Source organism: Macaca mulatta, chromosome 17, assembly GCF_049350105.2.
Source record: "Macaca mulatta isolate MMU2019108-1 chromosome 17, T2T-MMU8v2.0, whole genome shotgun sequence".
NCBI classification, from domain to species: Eukaryota; Metazoa; Chordata; class Mammalia; order Primates; family Cercopithecidae; genus Macaca; species Macaca mulatta.
This window is the reverse complement of record NC_133422.1, coordinates 14,182,424-14,201,307: the sequence shown is the minus strand read 5'-3', so window position 1 is coordinate 14,201,307 and position 18,884 is coordinate 14,182,424. Positions and strand designations below refer to the sequence as shown.

Sequence of the window (18,884 nt, the reverse complement as noted above, 5' to 3'; positions counted from 1 at the left end):
AGTCAAAACAAGATAATGTTCACTATTACCAATACATTTTTTATTTATTTTTTCCATTCAGCTTTTCCCGTGGGCTTAAAAAAAAAAAAAAAAAAAACCCTTCCTGTTAATAATACTTTATATTTGGATGATACTTAACACACTCTCTCAGGTACAGCATATTGGTTAATTTGAACCTCAAAACAACCACCTATCTAATGTGGTATGTAAACCAGGAATGGCTATTAGCTACTTGGTTTTGTGAATGCAGAATCTCTGTTTTACTTCTTTGCCAGGTACTACTAGCAGAAAAGGGACTGGCATCCTCTTTGCTGACCTCAAAATAATGTTTTTAATTGGACATGACCCTGGGCTGGATACTTTCTCTCTCCTTGTTTCTCTTTCTTCATTTACAAACATGGGGTAGATTTGATCATTTCCAAAGTCCATTTATCTTTAAATTTGGGTTCTATGTCATAAAATATTTATTGTGCCCCTGTGTGTGGAGTACTGCTAATTCTAGAGCTATGAAAAGTCATAAGGCACCCTCACTGTCTTCTAATAGTTTATGATAGAGCTGAAAGGGAGCGGATGGTAATGAGAAGATGAAGGAAGATCCAGGGTTTAATTTCCTAAGTCCTACATGACTGACATGGAAAAATAAGTGCTACAAGGGAGGAGGGAAGGTCATTATTTCTCCAAAATATTGGCACATAGATTGACAGCCAGATCTTGGAGTTTCAAAGTAAGGGAGAAGCCCTTCACCTTAACATTGGCTACAGACCAATATAAAGAGAATAAGAATAAAAATTGTGTCTATGGATAAAAGGGGAATGTTTACATTTAAAAAGTCAGTATAGGGCCGGGTGCAGTGGCTCACGCCTGTAATCCCAGCACTTTGGGAGGCCAAGGTGGGCAGATCACAAGGTCAGGAGATCAAGACTATCCTGGCTAACACAGTGAACCCCGTCTCTACCAAAAATACAAAAAAAAAAAAAAAAAAAAATTAGCCAGGTGTGGTGGTGGGCGCCTGTAGTCCCAGCTACTCGGGAGGCTGAGGCAGGAGAATGGCGTGAACCCGGGAGGCGGAGCTTGCAGTGAGCCAAGATTGCACCACTGCACTTTAGCCTGGGCAATAGAGTGAGACTCTGTCTCAAAAAAATAAAATAAAATAAAATAAAAAGTCAGTATAAAGGAAAAAACATTTATGGGGTAGAGGAGCAATGTTCATCAGTTTAAAAGCCAGCATAAAACTTATGAAAATTCTATAATAAAGGACTTCAACAAATTTTTCACTTGTTTCAGTGTTTCTTGAGCTTTGGAATGAAAATAAAAATTACAGCAAGGCTCTAAGCAGACAAAGATACATAGGATAATGGATAATTTTGGGAAACAGCTTTTAGGGCTAAAATTTCTCAGTGTGTATTTTTCCTGAGTTCAATGCTTTTAAAGATGGCGCCCTGTGAGTTACCATGACAACAAATAGATACCATCTAGGTTCAGGCTACAGATCTCAACTCAAGTATTTTGTCCATACACTTTTGGAAAAAGCCTGTTGATGTACTGTAGATGGAATGAACAAAACATGGAGCGGTTGATGCTATTATGGCCCATTTCTTTGAAATAGTATTAGTCTGGTTGAAGTTGCTTCTACAGTTTTGAAGGACCCTCTTCTTTCCATTTCATCATTGCCTTTAAAGTTTGAAGCGTACTTCATTTTCAGTTCCTTATTGAATGTCTCTCAAGACAAGGCAAAAATAAAGGCTAAAGCTCATTTCCTGTGTTCATGATTCTTTTAAAAGGGAAAAAAGATTCAGGTGTTGTTGGTCATCCTGTAATTTTGGAGTTGTTCTTTGTCCTTGGGCTGTGTTTTCTCAGGATACAATCCTTAGAAATAAATCCAGACAAAGAATTGACAACCAACTTGCAGTTATGAAGAAATAAACGGGAAGATACAGATGACATAAAAGATCCCTAGAACACAGTTGTTTTCTGTCATTGGTTGTAATGAAAGTAGGTGCTTGGGGCAACAATACTTTTGGCAGCTGCCACGCAGTCACCCACACAGCCATTCAAGTTTGACAAATTCCTCAGATAGGGTGATGGTTCTAGAATAGGGTGGGAAACTGAGATTCTCTGTTGAGTCACTGAAAACAAGTATCTTCAACTAGTTCAGGCAAATGAAACCTTTAAAAGATACTGTTTCCAAAGGCACACAGGACATTAATCGTTTAGTGTGATTATCATATAAACAATCTAAAACTCAGATTGAGGAATTGGGTATGTGATATCAGGTAGAATGACATGAATTTGATTTTTTTCCTGGTTTTGTTCTATACCCCAACTTGGGCTTGTGAGACATTTCTTAGCATTTCTGAGGACAGATTTGGATTTTGGATTTCACACAGGCAGCTGAACCTGGACAGACCAGTAGCACCGTGCAGCCTTGCTCACAGTTCTTAATGGACTGCAATGGGTTACATTGCCTCAGTGGCCTAGAGTTTTGTGGTTTACAGCAGAGATCATCTGATGCCCTGAGGATGTCAAGTTATTTGGTGAGTGTGAAATAACTTGTTCTTGTTTTCAGTGAGATTTCTGGTCTTTCTGTTGTGGTTGTTCTGCAATAAAGATTGAACTATATACCATTGAGTATTCAACATGTTTTATTTGTAAGAATAATCTTTAATATGTATTGCATAATAGCGCCACAAGAACTTAATGAGAGTAGGTGAATAGCAATATTATGGCGTAATTAATAAAGAGAAAAGACTTTGTTAGGTTGTTTAACTAATATGTCTGTTGAAGTAATTGAGCCAACTTTAATGGGCTTTGGTGTTGTCTTAGCATAAATCCATGTTCATAAAAGTTAATGGTAGTGATGTTTTTTACTTATGAGAATTCACTTAACAAGTGATTTTTCAAGAATAAATTACCTGCATGGGGCAGAGTAAGCTTGTACTCATCAAAATCACTCACCTAGATAACTGAAGGAAGGCTTAAACATTCACATTTCATTTTAAAAGTTCTTACTACTGAAAAACGCACAGATATTGAATAAGTTAGGAGAATATATTTGAAATAATTTCCAACATTCAACCCAGTAAAAGTTACAATACGAAATTGTCACAGAGCTGAGTAGTATTAGGCAAGATAAAACTAACAGCCTGGAGTCATTCTCCCTCTCTTTGTCTCTCTCTCTGTCTCTCTAATGATGCTTCAAAACAATAATTTGATATAATAGAATCATTTTGTATAACTGGCCTAACCTATCAGTTGAAGACAAAAAAACCAGAGTGAGGTATTGATAAAAGCAGTTTTTATTTCAGTCAGTCAAAGTTTTACTTTGAATTCTAAGAGGAAACATTATTTTCACCTTGTCTCTCTTTCTAAATATTCATGAGAAGTATCACTTGCAGTCCTAAAGTGTATGAGCCATTTCCATTTGCCATTGGAAAACTGAGCAGTTCTATCCATGTGAGGATGTTGACAGATGAATAAATGTCACTGGTGAGAAAGAAGAACGGATTAGGGGTTAATGGGGAGGAGTAGCAGCACTGGTTTTGAAAAGAATTAAGTTAAATCTATTTCTTTCATTTTATCTTTTGGAGTGCAGGAGTGCGATGCTAAGTCACTGTATCCTCAAACTTCTGGGTTCAAAGGATCCCCCCACCTCAGCCTCTGAGCCTCAGCCTCTGGGTAGCTGGGACTACTGGTGCACCTCCATGCCTGGCTAATTGTTTTTATTTTTATTTTGTAGAGGTGAAGTCCATCTTTCTGTGTTGCCCAGGCTGGTCTGGAACTCCTGGCCTCAAGCCATCTGTCTACCTGCCTTACAAAGTGCAGGGGATACAGGTGTGAGCCACCACGCCCGGCCTAAATCTATTTCTTAATTAAAGAAATAGTGTGTATTTGTATGGAGCATGTGTGTTTACAGCTCTCCTCGAAAATAGCTTGGATATTTATTTGGAAATATGTCTCTCCCTAATGTTTATTAAACTTGGCCTGGGTGGAGGTCCACGGGGGAGAACATAATGCTTGATGGAAGTGAATTAATGCTTAGCATTCCCCTGCCATGCACTTGGTTCATTTTGAGCCCATGACTCAAGGCAGACCCCTCAGAATGTATCTTAGGAATTTTGCTATGCATGTGGCCTTGATTCTGGAAATACATAGCCCCTAGAACTGCAAGTCTCAATGGAGAGCCTTTGTGAGGAGTCAACCCAGAAAGTGCAACTTAGGAGAAGAGAAACAGAATTCTGATAAACTCTACTGAGCCTCTGTTTTTAGCCACTCTTGAGACAAAGTTTATCCCAGAAATTGGGAGCTAAAACCCAATATATTTCCTTTGTTTTTAAGTTAGTTGAGTTGAGCAGCAACCAAATACATATTACTAGATACGTTGCTCACTACGGCAACATTGGAAAACAGAGAAACGTGCAAAAATAAGTTACAATGACCTTTGATTTAATTTTGATTTATTTATTTCTGATTCCTTTTTGTTTATCTCTATAGAAAGAGGTAACTATGATTACAATTCTAATGTATTTTTCCATTATTTTTCTTATCTCTGCAAATGCATAATAACTTTAATTTTTATTAACTTAGGATTGTTTTTACATACATAGGAATATGTCTTTCTTTTTACAAAATAAGAATCAGGTTATGTTAATTTTATATCCTTTTTGTTTCATCTAACACTGTGGCATGGGGATTTCCCTATTTTATTAACACACATTTTTAATAGTGAAATGATATTCCATAGTATGCATAACCACAGTTTACTTTTCCATTATTGTTGAACATTTTGACTATTTCCATTTTTTATAACCTGATTGTTTATGTTATTAGTACATAATTTTTGTCCAATTTTCTATTTCTCTATTTTATATTTTATTTTATTTTATTTTATTTTTGAGACTGAGTCTCCCTCTATGGCCTAGGCTGGAGCGCAATGGTACAATATCAGCTCACTGCAACTCCGCCTCCCGGGTTCAAACAATTCTCCTGCCTCAGTCTCCTGAGTAGCTGGAGTTATAGGTATGCACCACACGCCTGGCTAATTTTGTATTTTTAGTGAAAACAGGGTTTCACCATGTTGGCCACACTGGTCTCGAACTTCTGACCTCAAGTGATCCACCCCCTCAGCCTCTCAAAGTTTTGGGATTACAGGTGTGAGCCACCGCACCCAGCTGAATTTTCTATTTCTTTAGACTGGCTTCCTAGGAAAGGCTTTGTGAGACTGAAGTGGATACATTTTGGATTACAAGTAGACTCTTGCTATACATATCAAATTTCTTTCCAAAAAGTTTATAATAATTGTTGTACATTCCCAACAACCTTGCCAAACCCAGACATTATCATTTTTTGCCATATCTACTAATCTAAGAGTCAAAAATGTACAACATGCTGTCATATTATTATATTAGAATATATTTATTTTACTACTGAGAGGTTGAATATTTTCTTCATATGCTTGATCATTTATATTTCTCCTGTGAATCACTGTTCACATCACTTCTCCATTTCCTATTGTCATTTTACTACTTTTAAAAAAGATAATGATTTTAGGCTTTTCTTTTTCGAAATCAGTGATTGTAATAAGTAGTACTGCACTGATGGTTATTTTAGCACTCACTGGTACATCACAAACAGGGACTTGGGACTGTCACTTGTCCTAATTCCAAACTAACCATGTAATATATTTTTCTTTCTTAAAAGTAGCAGCAAAATTGGCTTCTGAAAACAAAAAAACCAAATCAACTTTTGGTAAAACTGAGGATAAGACAGAGATAAGTTTCTCACCAAAGGTTAAAACATACAACTTCAGCATTGCCTATTATTATTGATTTAACTGTGACACTGTATGTCACAGATGTGATTTTTATTTAAGGCACTTATTCAGTGTAAAATCCTGCTGGAGGGTTTGAAACAACTCTTTTTTCCCATAAACTGTCATCTACCAGCCTGCAACTTTATTTGCTGGAAAGAACACATTCTGTTTTCTGAGAGCAGTGTTGATGTTTTCCAGAATCGTAGCATAACACCTTGTCAATTCTTACTCAAAAGGTTATTTCCTCATACTTGGATGCTAGATCATTTCCCAGGGATAAGAGTTGGGGATACAACTTTTAAGTTCAAGTCTACAAAAACTCTACTTTCAAAACTTGCTTTTTATTGATGAGTAAGTAAACTCACTTTTTATTGACAAGTAAGTAAACTTGGCAATGTATTTTACTGTTCTGTAGTAAAGCTATATCCAAAAAAAGAAGAAGAAGAAAACTTGCTCAGCTAAAATCTTTATGAAAAACCAAAATTATTAGTTCTACTTTTCTTCCGATAATGAAATTTTAATTGCCAACGAAGACTTGCTGATTTCATGATAATACCACGTCATATGGAATGGATAATTTCCTAATAAAATACTTCTCCTTTATGACTTTCTTGACCCCACCTAATAATAATCAAAAGGGTTTAAAAAGTGACAGAGAGTCATTTTAGTATATATTTAGTGCTGTTCCCCTATAGCTAGATACATTAATGGGGTTGTAACACTGTTTCTTAGTGTTAATTACCACAAAGCCTGAGCCATCCTCATTACATTTTTCTCACTATTTATTTTATGTCTTTGATTTCTTGGTTGTATTTATTACAATATTTGCTAAAAGTTGCCTTTTGGAAAATTAAAAGGCACTTGTTAGCAAGAAGTACAAAATCTTTTCTGTCTCATAGTTTAAGTATAAATTTTGGCCCTGAGTGGGTTAGTCTGCATTTGATCATTCTTTGGCACGTACACACACACACACACACACACACACACACACAGCAAATACGTAATATACACATTATATATGAAAAAATATATATGCCATTTAAAACTTCTTGAGAAATAGATAAATAAGTCAACAATTACAGTAACATGTGAGAAATGTTTATTAATTCATTGAAGGAGAGGGCATTGAGCTACATGAAGTCAAGGGAAAGACACCGAAATGCCTGTTTTCTCATCTTCTCCTAATTGTGGCCTCAGGTCTGTGGGTTTTCTGCTTTCTCCACTTCTTTGTCTAGAACCACATTAGGGCCAGATTTTCCTTGAACAATGAGAAAAGAGGTAATCACAGGTTGGGAGAGCTATAGGATGGTGATACAGACAGGGATATCCAGAAACAGCAGATCTGTGGCCAGGTGAGGACATGAATTCATGACCAGGTAAAGAGAAAGAGGAAGGGGAAACAGGTGGGAACTCTGCTAGGAATGAAAGGGAGGCAGACCTTAGAATACCCAGGGGTAGAAGTAGGGGAAGACTGCAGAGGCTCTGACTTCATGCCACACAGAGGGGGACAAAGTTTGTGCAGAGACAGCACCCCTGCCTGCTGCCCGGAGACCAGCACTGGCAGGACAGAACCTTCAACCTTCCCCTTCCACTTCCCACATTGCCAAGCTTGTGAGTCCTGCCCCTCCACACATCCTAGCTGCACCCTCTCCTCACCATCCTGATCACCAGTGAGACTCCAGTTTCCCCTGTCCATCCTGGGCAACCTCTGAACCACAATCCTTGCTGCACTTCTCTTTCTGAAACACAAATCAGATTATATCACCCCTTATTTAAAATCACTTCAGATGGGCAAAAGACTTGAATAGATATTTCTTCAAAGAAGATGCACAAATGGCAAATAAGCACATGAAAGGATGTTCATCATCACTTACCATTAGGGAAATGCAAATTAAAACTACAATGAGATATTACCTTATACCCATTAGGATGGCTACTATTAAAAAAACAAAAAGACAGAAAATAACAAGTATTGGCAAGGATATGGAGAAACTGGAAGCTTTGTGCATTGGTGTTGGAAATGTGAAATGATGCAGCAGCTGTGGAAAACAGTATGGTGGTTCCTCAAAAAAATTCACAGAATAACCATGTAATTCAGCAATTGTACTTCTGGGTATATATCCAAAAGAATTGAAAGTAGGGACTCAAATTGGTATTTGTACAGCCATGTTCTTAGAGGCATTACTCACAGTAGTTAACAGGTGGAAGTAACCCAAGCATCCATTGACAAATGAATGGATGAACAAATTGTAGTGTGTGCTTGCAATAGAATATTATTCAGCCTTCATGCCTGTAATCCCAGCATGCTGGGAGGCCGAGGCGGGTTGATCACTTGAGGTCAGGAATTTGAGACCAGCCTGGCCAAGATGGTGAAACCCTGTTTCTACCAAAAATACAAAAAAAAAAAAGCATGTTATTTAGCCTTAAAAGGGAAGGAAATCCAGACGCATGCTGCAATAAGGATGAAGCTTCAGGACGTTATGCTAAGTGAATAAGTCACTCACAAAAGGATACATACTTTATAATTTCAGTTATATGAGGTACCTAGAGTGGTCACATTTGTAAAGACAGAGAGTAGAATGTTGTTTGCCAGGAACTGAGAAGCACGAGAATAGGGAGTTATTTTTTAATGGGCACAGAGTTCCACTGGGAAAGGTGAAAAAGCTCTGGAGATGGATAGTGATGTCGGTTGCACAGTAATGTGAATGTACTTAATACCACTGAACTGTATGTTTAAATGTGGTTAAAATGGTACAATTTATGTTATATATCTTTTACAATATAAAATCGCTTTGCATCTTACCATTAATTTTAGGATAACCGCAGTTTCTCAGCTCGATAACACCTGTCTCTCATGATGTGGTTCCCAGTTCATCTCTTCAGCTTGTCACTCATCCCTTGGCCCAGATTCCCAATGCCTGGCACTTCTTTGTTTTGTAAGACTCAGCTCAACCTTAATCACCTTCCCTGAGAAACCATCCTTGACTCCTCACCACCTCCCTTCCCACCCGATACTAGGTCCTACGCTCTTCTTGGCTGGGTGTGCCTCCTCCTTCTTATCATAGCACCTTATGTACCCTTTCATCTATCTCATTGAATTCAACATTGTAAAATTTATTTTTCAGTGAACTCCCATTAGACTGCAAGCTACCTCTGGGTAGAGACTGTGTCTTTTATCTCTGTTGCTCTACTGTTTAGGTCATGGCCTTATACATTGTAGATACTTAATCTATGTTTGATATCTGAATGAAGGAATGAAGTAATTGAGGAGAGGAGGAACATTCCTCATCTCATATATGAATTCCAAGCTCATCTCATCTATAAATTCTCAGCTCGGCTCATCTATAAATTGGAATAATAATAGCAACTACCTCTTAAGGTTTTTTGAGAATGATGTGACACAATAATATCTGTAAAACAGATAACACCTGACATATAGTAGTTGCTCAATAAATGTTAGATATTATGCACGTTCTTTCTTTTTCTCTCTCTCTTTTTTTTTTTTTTTTTTTGAGATAGTATCTCGCTCTGTCACCCAGGCTGGGGTACAATGGCATGATCTTGGCTCACTACAGCCTCCACCTCCCAGATTCAAGCAATTCTCCCGCCTCAGCTTCCTGAGTAGCTGGGATTACAGGCACATGCCATCATGCCCGGTTAATTTTTGTATTTTTGTAGAGACAGGGTTTCCCTATGTTGGCCAGGCTGGTCTTGAACTCCTGACCTCAGGTGATCCACCCGCCTCGGTCTCCCAAAGTGCTGAGATTACAGGTGTGAGCCGCTGCGCCCGGTCAGATGTTATTCACTTTTATTATTAAATGACCCATGAACCTTTTAAAGTAAAGTTTTTATATGCCCTTCATAATAAGAATTGAATAAGGGAAAGATGGGAGAGAAAATGGCAAGGAAATACCAAAGACAGACATCAATCCTTCTGGATTCTCAGGATGCCCTGTAATCTGTCCTCCAAGTTGGTGAGAGACATGACTCCTTGACATAAATAGATGGGTGGTAGAATCAGAAGGTGGGTTTATATTCTAAACCAGACTGTCACGATGAGACTGTTGATCAAACCACCCCCCAGCATATCAGCCTTGATGACTCCCAACCTCCCCCAGAGATGGCTCCTCCCTTGGGTAGGGGGGACCTTCCTTAGGAGGATGATCTTGGAGGCAAATCGCCCTCCTTGTCTGCTTGCAACTGTGCCAAGAAGCTAGAGCCCCCCGCCCAACTCCACTCCCATGGCCTGACCACATCAGAAACTGTGAGTGTTACCTTCAGGTCTCCTTTACCCCAATTAGGTAGTTTCTTGGGTCCAATTATGAACACAGAACATGTCTTCTCTCAGGACATTCCTGAATTTGCCGAGGTGATTTTTCTCTTTTCTCCAGAATATGCAGCTATCTAAGATACGCCTCAAAGGGATATATACCAAAGAATATTTTTTTAAATTATACTATTATTTAATCTGGTGACCCTTTCTCCTTGCCAAGTTAGAGCAAGGAAAGTATAAGACATCCAAAAGTTTGTTTCCTGCGTGGGTGTTATTTTGCCTAAAAAAATAAGGGAAGCTCTTAGAAGAAAATCTTGGAAGCAGGGATAGCTTTATCTAAAAGGATACATAGATGGAATTGACCTGGCCTTCCAGGTCTTGCCACGAAACAGAGGTAGGATCGACAGCCTGGGGACTAAGAAGATAAACATGTTGTATGAGTCTGTGGCATTATTGATTTCTCAATAATTGTTTTTCCAAAGTGATCAGAGTAAAAGTTTGAAAACAGAAAGGGTTCCTGTGCTCATCTTTGACACTGTAAAGAGAGAGGAAGCTGCAGAGACTTTAGCCCGTCACATAACTTGTCTGGGGGGGGTGTGTGTGTGTGTGTGTTTAGCGGTGCCCAGTGTCAGTTAAAAAGTGAAAAGAAAGCAGACTGACTTCTACAGTCATGAGGAGGGAAAAAAGTGAATCTAAGCAGCCTCAGGGCTTAACTCCAGAAAGACATGAGAGGTTCCAGGCTGGGCACTAATAGACAACTGGCTCAAATGCAGACCACAGTCCCAGAAGGCAAGAATATGTCTGTGTGCATTTAGAAAACCTGCGGCCCTACCCATTTTTCATAGTTTGCCTCGTAAGCTGTGACTGGAAGAAAATGTAATCACCTTTTCCCCACAATTTTCCATGCATGCTTTTTATGAGAGCAAAAGCCACGGTTCACTCTGCCTTTCCCCTAGTAGGACACCCCTGGGTGGTGTGAGCTTCTGATGTCCCTTGAGCAGGCAATCAAAAGTTGTTGGGAGCAGCAGGGGGCAACTCTCTCTCTCTCTCTCTCTCTCTCTCTCTCTATCTGTGCAGGGTATGTGGAAGACGGAGTTGAAAAGAAAATGAAACAGAAAGAAGGAGCAACAGTGTAGAAATTTTAACTTGGATGTGTTCAAAATGCATTCAAGAGGAGGATATTCAGCCCAGAGCAGGGACCACAGGGCTGGCACACATCCTGCCCACTCACCTATTTCATTCTGACAGCTGTCATCTCTATTCAACCTGACACAATTGAGGGCATTACATGCTTTATTTTATTATCCAGGCCATTGTTCCCTTCTCTTGCTAAGGACATTGACCATAGTTACATCTCGTGCTCTATCTATTCTGATTTAGACTCTGCCTTCATGAGTAGAAGAATTGGGTCAAGTTGAAATTTTATAAGTCCTGCAACCAAAATTTTAGCACAGTCGTGTGTATGTGTGTATATATTAAAGGTAAAAATGTAGGTCAGTGAAAATTAAAACAACAGAAATTGCCTAATTTCTGGTATTCATAAATTATTTGAATAAGAAAATCACAATAATAAATGTTATAATTGTATTTTTTATTATTGTAGTTCTGTATGTTCAATATTTATATGAAAATTTCAGGTTCATATAGGAGTATTCATTTTAATACTGCCAACACAGTCAACCTTATATACATCATTGAGAGGGCAGTAACCACGAGTTCCAAAGCTGAGGAATTTTTACTGTTGTTACTCATGTGATTAAAAAAGCTTCTCCTTCCTGTTTCTCCAGATATTAATGTTATTTTAACCTACTTATAATAGTACAAATAGACAGTTTAACCTCTTAAAAAGCATGAGTTTCGATGTATTTACCATTATATATCTGTGCACAGTCTTGAAATGCAAGTCATTCTTATTCTTACATGCGAAGTTTGACTGTGATAAATCCCTGTCATTCAATGTGTATAGAAGCAGAATGAAGAGGCTAGGTCAAGGATTTCATACTCTTTCTTTTCCTTTTCTGACAAATAAAATAGCTTTGCCTCTCAGAACATCCAAACAGTTAACCAGACAAATAGAACTAAATGTGTACTTAAATGTGACCCTAAACCATCTGAGATGGAGAGAAGGGATCATATTTTGTGATGTCAGATTAGATTCTGGATTTCCAACACTTATATCTGTAACTTAAATGATGGAAAATATATTTAAAAGTATTAAAGAATATGCAGATTTTTCTACCACTTTGGCTTTAGAAGCAAGATGAGGAAAAACTCAAAAGACATTTAACGACATAGTATCTTTAGTTTTTAATACTCGATAGAAACCACCGTAAATTCAAAGGACACACAACAGACTGGGGAATGCTTTTGAAACAGACATAGACACGGCAGAGAAAATAATATCCAATCGATTTCCTACTCGGCAGGGACATCTTTATAAATGAAATCAGTCACTCTTTGGATGGAAACTTCACCTGCTCATAATTTTGCTCAGAGTAACAGCCACATCATCCCTGTGGACACAGCCCAGCAGAACCTGGGGGACAACTGCTACCTGACTTCACCTCCCTCCCCCCACACCTGCCTGGGTGCACGTGGCTCCGGTCACACTGGCCTCCTGGCCAAGCCTGCTGCCATCTCAGGGCTCCCTGCCCTTGCTGACTCTCCTCCTGGAATGGTCTTTCCACGGATATTTGGCTTGCCCTGAACATCTTATCAGTGAGGCCTGCTCTGAGCAACCTACACAGAAGAGCAGCTCCTGCCCACCTGGGCTCTCCCCTTTCCCTGTTGTATCTTCTCTATAGCACTTTGACATATTCCTCACATTCTTGTTGATTTGATTTTGGAGTGTCTCCCTCAGCTAGGCAGAAAACTGCCTGTCGTCAGGGATTTTGTTCACGGCTCTATCCCCGGCTCGCGGAAGTGCCCTGAATAGAGTAGATGCTCAATATTTGTTGAATGGATAAACCAAGACATAAAAAGTTTCTATAAACTGAAGAGAAAAAGGTTAAAATCCAATGGTGATGCAATTCATGGAAGAATTCTAAATGGTCAATAAACATATGGCAAATGATTAAATTTACAGAAATAAATAAAATATACATAGATGAATAAGACACCATATGTTTACCCATCAAATTGGCAGGAAGGTGGAAATGCAGTGACAGCCAGTGCTGTGAAGGACGGGGGCCCCTGGGCTGTTCCCTGTCATGCTGGTAAAGGCACGAATTTCTACCACATTTTAGGACAACAATTTGTCAGTACCTTTTAAAACTAAATACACATCTACTCAGGGAGATTCTAGGTTTCACAGGGGCTCAAAGCTTAAATTTTATTAGCTTCACTCATTTTAGCATTTCATTCATGCTTCTTTAAGAAAATTAATGCAAAATTACAAATACAAAATGAAGTCTAGGATCCTTTAAAGGGCTTGTGCAACCAGGGCTTTAAAGCTCCAGCTTTGTTACCTTCCTGGCAAATCCTGCCCTATTACACACACACTTTCACCTGCAGCCTCACTTCTGGGAATGCACCCTATACACAACAGAGTCCCAGGGCATAGAAGATGTATGTGCAAGGCTTTCTACTGCAGCATTGTGAATACCAGAATAGCAATTGATGGCAATCTTAATGACTGTCAATAACGAGAGGGTGAATATATATATATATAATATAATACAATATAATAGATATGTAATATATAATATATAATATATATAATATAACACAATATAATAGATATGTAATATATAACATATAATATATATTATATATTATATATAATATGTATATTATATGTGTAATATATAATACATATGTTATATATGTGATATATATATTACATCCATTCTGTGATTATTATTCTGCTATTAACATATCTATGCAACATTATATAAGAAAATAAAGTGACACAATAATGTAACTAGTGTAATATATTTTGATAAAAGCAAGAGTAAGAGAGTAATGCCATGTCTGCGTTTATATGTACAGATGTGTGTGTGTGTGTGTGTGCATGTTTGTATGAGTCATAGAAAGATAGGGAAAGATATGCATCAACCTCAGGTAGAGGGTGGGATGGAAACGAATGGGGGAAATGAAGAGAAAATTTTTCATTATACATCCTTGAATTATTTGACTAGTTTCAATGAATACATTAATGCTTTCATAATTTAAAAAAGAAGTAAAAATGTTACAGGTAAAAAGAAAAGGTCATCCTCTCATGAATTGCATTGATGATTTTGAGGTGGAGATGATACTAATCAAACATTTTTGATTTGCTGCTCATTGGCATGGAGCGAGGCAGGGAGCAAATTGAGACAAGTGATGTGATAAGAAAGGAAATGATTAGTGTATCCAAGAAACAACGCAAGCTATGCTTAAAAAGAAGAGATGATAGAGTCAAGTTATGGAAGTGTAACATTCCAGCAGAGAATGGGCATCATTATCAAAAACAAACAAGCTGAAGTTTGAGAGGCAACCTGGGTCCAGGGGCAGTGTCCTCAAAAGGGACAAATACCCAAAGAGTGTAGGGTCAAGCCAGAGGTGGGCCAGATCCGATAATGATGAACAGTACCAATATCAGTGAGGGCGCACCACACACCGGGCAGTGTGTTGAGTACTGTGACCTAGCTCACCCCATTTTCTCATGTCCTATGAAGCAGGAGCTTTTAGGATGCCCATTCTACAGAGGAGGCAGTTAGTTCAGAGGTTCATATTACTAGAAACTGGTGGAGCAAAGACGGGAGCCTAGGCTCTCTGATCCTAAGCCCTCATGCTCCATTGCTATGATACCCAGCCTCTGAAGCGTGTGGTGCTAATCAGCATAGACATCTTAGCCTACACCCTTCAGGGCCTCTCTCAGGCAGGAGGTATTAAACAGAGGTAGTGAGAGGCTAAGATATGCAGGAAAACATATGCCAATGAGAACTTGCAGTGTTAGAAATATCACATGTGTAGTTCTGTTGTAGAAGGTGCGTTCCATCTGGTTCATCATTTGTGCTGTGCCGGGGATCTGATAGTTCCACCACAATACAGAATACAGATTAAGTAATAGGTTTTATTGGACAAGGGGAAACTTGCACAAGCCAAAGTCCAGCAAAAGAAGGGAAGGATTATCTTGTTTCCTGAGAGGCGCGTCAGGGTCTACGTGCTCTGGGCCTGCAGCGTGGTCTACAAGTGCCTGAAGAGATGGAACCCTGTGGTCTCTGTTGTTATAGGATAAGTTAGAAAGGCAGCTGTTTCTGTTTGTGTGTGTATATGTGTGTGCTGTGTGTGTGGGAGGGGTAGGTTGGGTTACCACATAAAACACAAGATCCTCAGTTAAATTTGAACTCCAGATCTATGATTAATACATTTTTAGTATATGTGTCCCAAATAGTGTAATGAATAAATAATTATTGGCTGTTTTTCTGAAATCAAAATTTTAACAGAGAGCCTTGTTTTATTTTATTATTTTATTTTATTTTATTTTCTCCTTTAAACACGAGCCCTTGTGGGGAGATTCACAGGCAGCTTGGTACCAGTTTATCCGGATTGGGGGATACAAACTATTTATATATAGGAGTTATCTGGAAATCCTAGCTACTGAAGGCCTGATAAGGAAGCCACAGGTTCTACGGGAAGCTGAATCAGCTATAGTTCATTTCCCTGGTAGCTATCTTGTCCCAATGATCCAGGGCCCCTTTCATGAGCAATTCCTGTCATCCAGGGCCCCTGTCATGAGCAATTCCTGCTCATGACACTACATTTGTTCTAGGACTTAGAAATCATCGAAATCATTTGGGGATGAGGTGTCTCACCTGTGAAAGCCATTTACCACATATTTACTGACAGTTACAATGTGCAGGGCACATAACATGGGTACAAAGAAGACTATGGAACTTCTGACTTCAAAGAACTTAAAGGTTGCTTGAAGAGTCAGACAAGGAAGTAAATGTCATAGCTGGGATGTAAATAGCAGGACAAAGGAAGGCATTGGGACTTCAGGTGCAAAAGAAAGGCATCAATCTAGTTTTGGGCAGTTCTTGGGAGGCTTCCTAAAAGAGATGTTTTTTGAAGCAAATCTTGACCTGATCTATTTAAAGTCAGGAGACTGGAGCAAATGACTTCTTTCATCCTTCCACAAAGTTCTGTGCCACTGAGCATGGTGAATGAATCTTACAAAAAGGAAGACTTCAACTCAGCTGCTAGGTTTACCTGTCAAAGGTAAGAAGAAGGGCTTCAAAGAGCCAATAGAGAGATTTAGCTAGGGTGATGAAGTCTTCGGACTTTGTTGAGGGACATCTGGGTCTTAAAATGCTAGATTATGGATCTCTAATATTGCAGCACTGTTCACAACAGCAAAGACTTGGAACCAACCCAGATGTCCATCAGTGATAGACTGGATAAAGAAAATGTGGCACATATACACCATGGAATATTATGCATCCATAAAAAAGGATGAATTCATGTCCTTTGCAGGGACATGGATGAAGCTGGAAACCATTATTCTCAGCAAACTAACACAGGAACAGAAAACCAAACACCACATGTTCTCACTCACAAGTGGGAGTTGAACAATAAGAACACATGGACACAAGGAGGGGAACATCATACATTGGGGCCTGACAGGGGTTGGGGGATAGGGAGGGATAGCATTAGGAGAAATAGCTAATGTAGATGATGGGTTGATAGGTGCAGCAAACTACCGTGGTGTGTGTATAACTACGTAACATACCTGCACATTCTGCACATGTATCCTAGAACTTAAAGTATAATTTTAAAAAAACAAAACAAAACCCTAGATTAGGCAGTTCTGATGGAATTGTTAACTGCAGCAGTAATTAATTGCGAGTGGCTCTGGGATCTCTGAGCCCTGATGAGGTCAGATAGTCTAGAATTGAGGCGGTGATTCTCTGCAGGTCTGCTTAAGTGACTCCTCATTCAGAGAAGTGTAGGGAAAATGAGATCCTCCCACAGTCCTCTCTGAACTGCTAATATTCTATTCCAACTGCCACCGGGTTCTTTCTAGAGAATAAAAAATGAGCAGCCTTCTGGACCCCCAGAATGAGCTAGTGGTTGTTGCAAAGCCACCAGCCATGAAAATAAAATTGTTTACACATCCTTTTTGGTGGTGCTTTTTTGAAATCTGTTGATTAGAAAAGAAAAAAAAAAATTCATGACCTACATGAACACCAGAGTAGGACAGGGGAACAGAACAGATATTTATGATTGACTGAGAATTTCAATCTCAGCAGCTACAAGGATGAACTTGGGATCACTGGAAACGGAAATAGTTGACTTCACAGATGGTAGGCGGCTCTTGTCAGAGAAGACTGTTGTGAGCATGAGCCTAATTGAGAATCTCCTATCTGCATAAATTAACCTTTCTTAAAACTATGATATTCTCAGGAGAATTTTCAGAGTAAACATTTCGAGTGTTCCAGATCTCTTCAGTGGAAAACTTATCATATCACTGGACAAAGGTTAATTTCACCGGTTCAAAAATGACACATTGGAAATTCAAACAGACAATGATCCAGCTTAAAAATGATGCAAAAATTTGATAGCTGAAGATGTACTATCTTTCTGGCTCTTGTGATACTCTTCTGTGTGTTCTGTTGTTTGAACAGCTCCTTGGGGAAAACATCTGTCTACTTGAAATCTTACTAGAAAAGTAACTTCATTTAAATCTTTCCTCATAGCCCTCTCATGCAAATTTCAGTGTACAGTAAAACAGTCTAAGAAATATTAAAGCAATTAGGTATATTTAAATTAACCTGATAACATTTTTTAAAAATCTATAGTAATTTTTATATGCAGCTACATGTTTAATACTGAATAGCTGCCATTTTCTTTAGACTCCTTTGAACTGGTCCAAAATAACTAGAGCTCATGTGATGCTGTTGGGCCCCATTGCTCCTGGGAACTGTAAAACTAGATACTGCTAATTAAATTGACATGTGTATACCCAAGTATAGGGCTTGCACAGTAGAAAAAAAAAAAGCACTTTTTTATTTCTAAGGGAAGAAAACTCTGTCAGGCAAGGGAACCAAAAATATCTGTTGGGGCTGAGCCATAAACATGAGAAGGAAGAAAAAGCCATAGTGGACCCGTGATACTTAAAGTTTTCTTAAGTACTCTTGGGGTCAACAAAGAACTCATTAGTAATGCTGTCCATTGGGCATTGAAGTGAAATTCAAATGCTCTTTCTTCCTACTTTTAGACTTCAACAGTAAATATTTATTTTAAAAACATCAAATGGATTAGGATCCAATAAAATAAAAATATTTTCTCTCAACCTCTACAGTCCCCTACTCCACTCAAGCTTTATTCTCCAGAAGCCACAGTTTTTAATCTTATCTGGTTTTGTTCTTCTAGTGGCTACCTCCATATATCTAAATTACATGATTACAGCAATACTTCTTGTACTTTAAAAAATGTAAATATATTCATAACTTCTCATTATGAAAGATGAGGAATTCGGCATATTTAATCTTCTCTTCATTTCATTTTCCACTTCTCACTTTTTCTTAGTTGTGCTATAAAGTTTTCGTCTTACTGACCGGGCGCAGTGGCTCACGCCTGTAATCCCAGGAGTTACAATTGGGAGGCCGAGGCGGGTGGATCACGAGGTCTGGAGATCGAGACCATCCTGGCTAACACGGTGAAACCCCGTCTCTACTAAAAATACAAAAAAAAAAAATTAGCTGGGCGTGGTGTCGGGCGCCTGTAGTCCCAGCTACTCGGGAGGCTAAGGCAGGAGAATGGCGTGAACCTGGGAGGCAGAGCTTACAGTGAGCTGAGATCCGGCCACTGCACTCC

General features: G+C 38.8%; 1 protein-coding gene and 1 long non-coding RNA gene across 2 annotated transcripts in view; one reads left to right on the top strand and one right to left on the bottom strand.

Moving 5' to 3' along the window:
• Nucleotides 1-18,884, bottom strand: part of RFC3 (replication factor C subunit 3) — a 622,442-nt gene that overhangs the window by 115 nt on the left and 603,443 nt on the right. The window lies entirely within an intron of this gene.
• Nucleotides 1-18,884, top strand: part of LOC114673561 (uncharacterized) — a 617,687-nt gene that overhangs the window by 422,005 nt on the left and 176,798 nt on the right. The gene's annotated exons all lie outside the window — the stretch shown is intronic.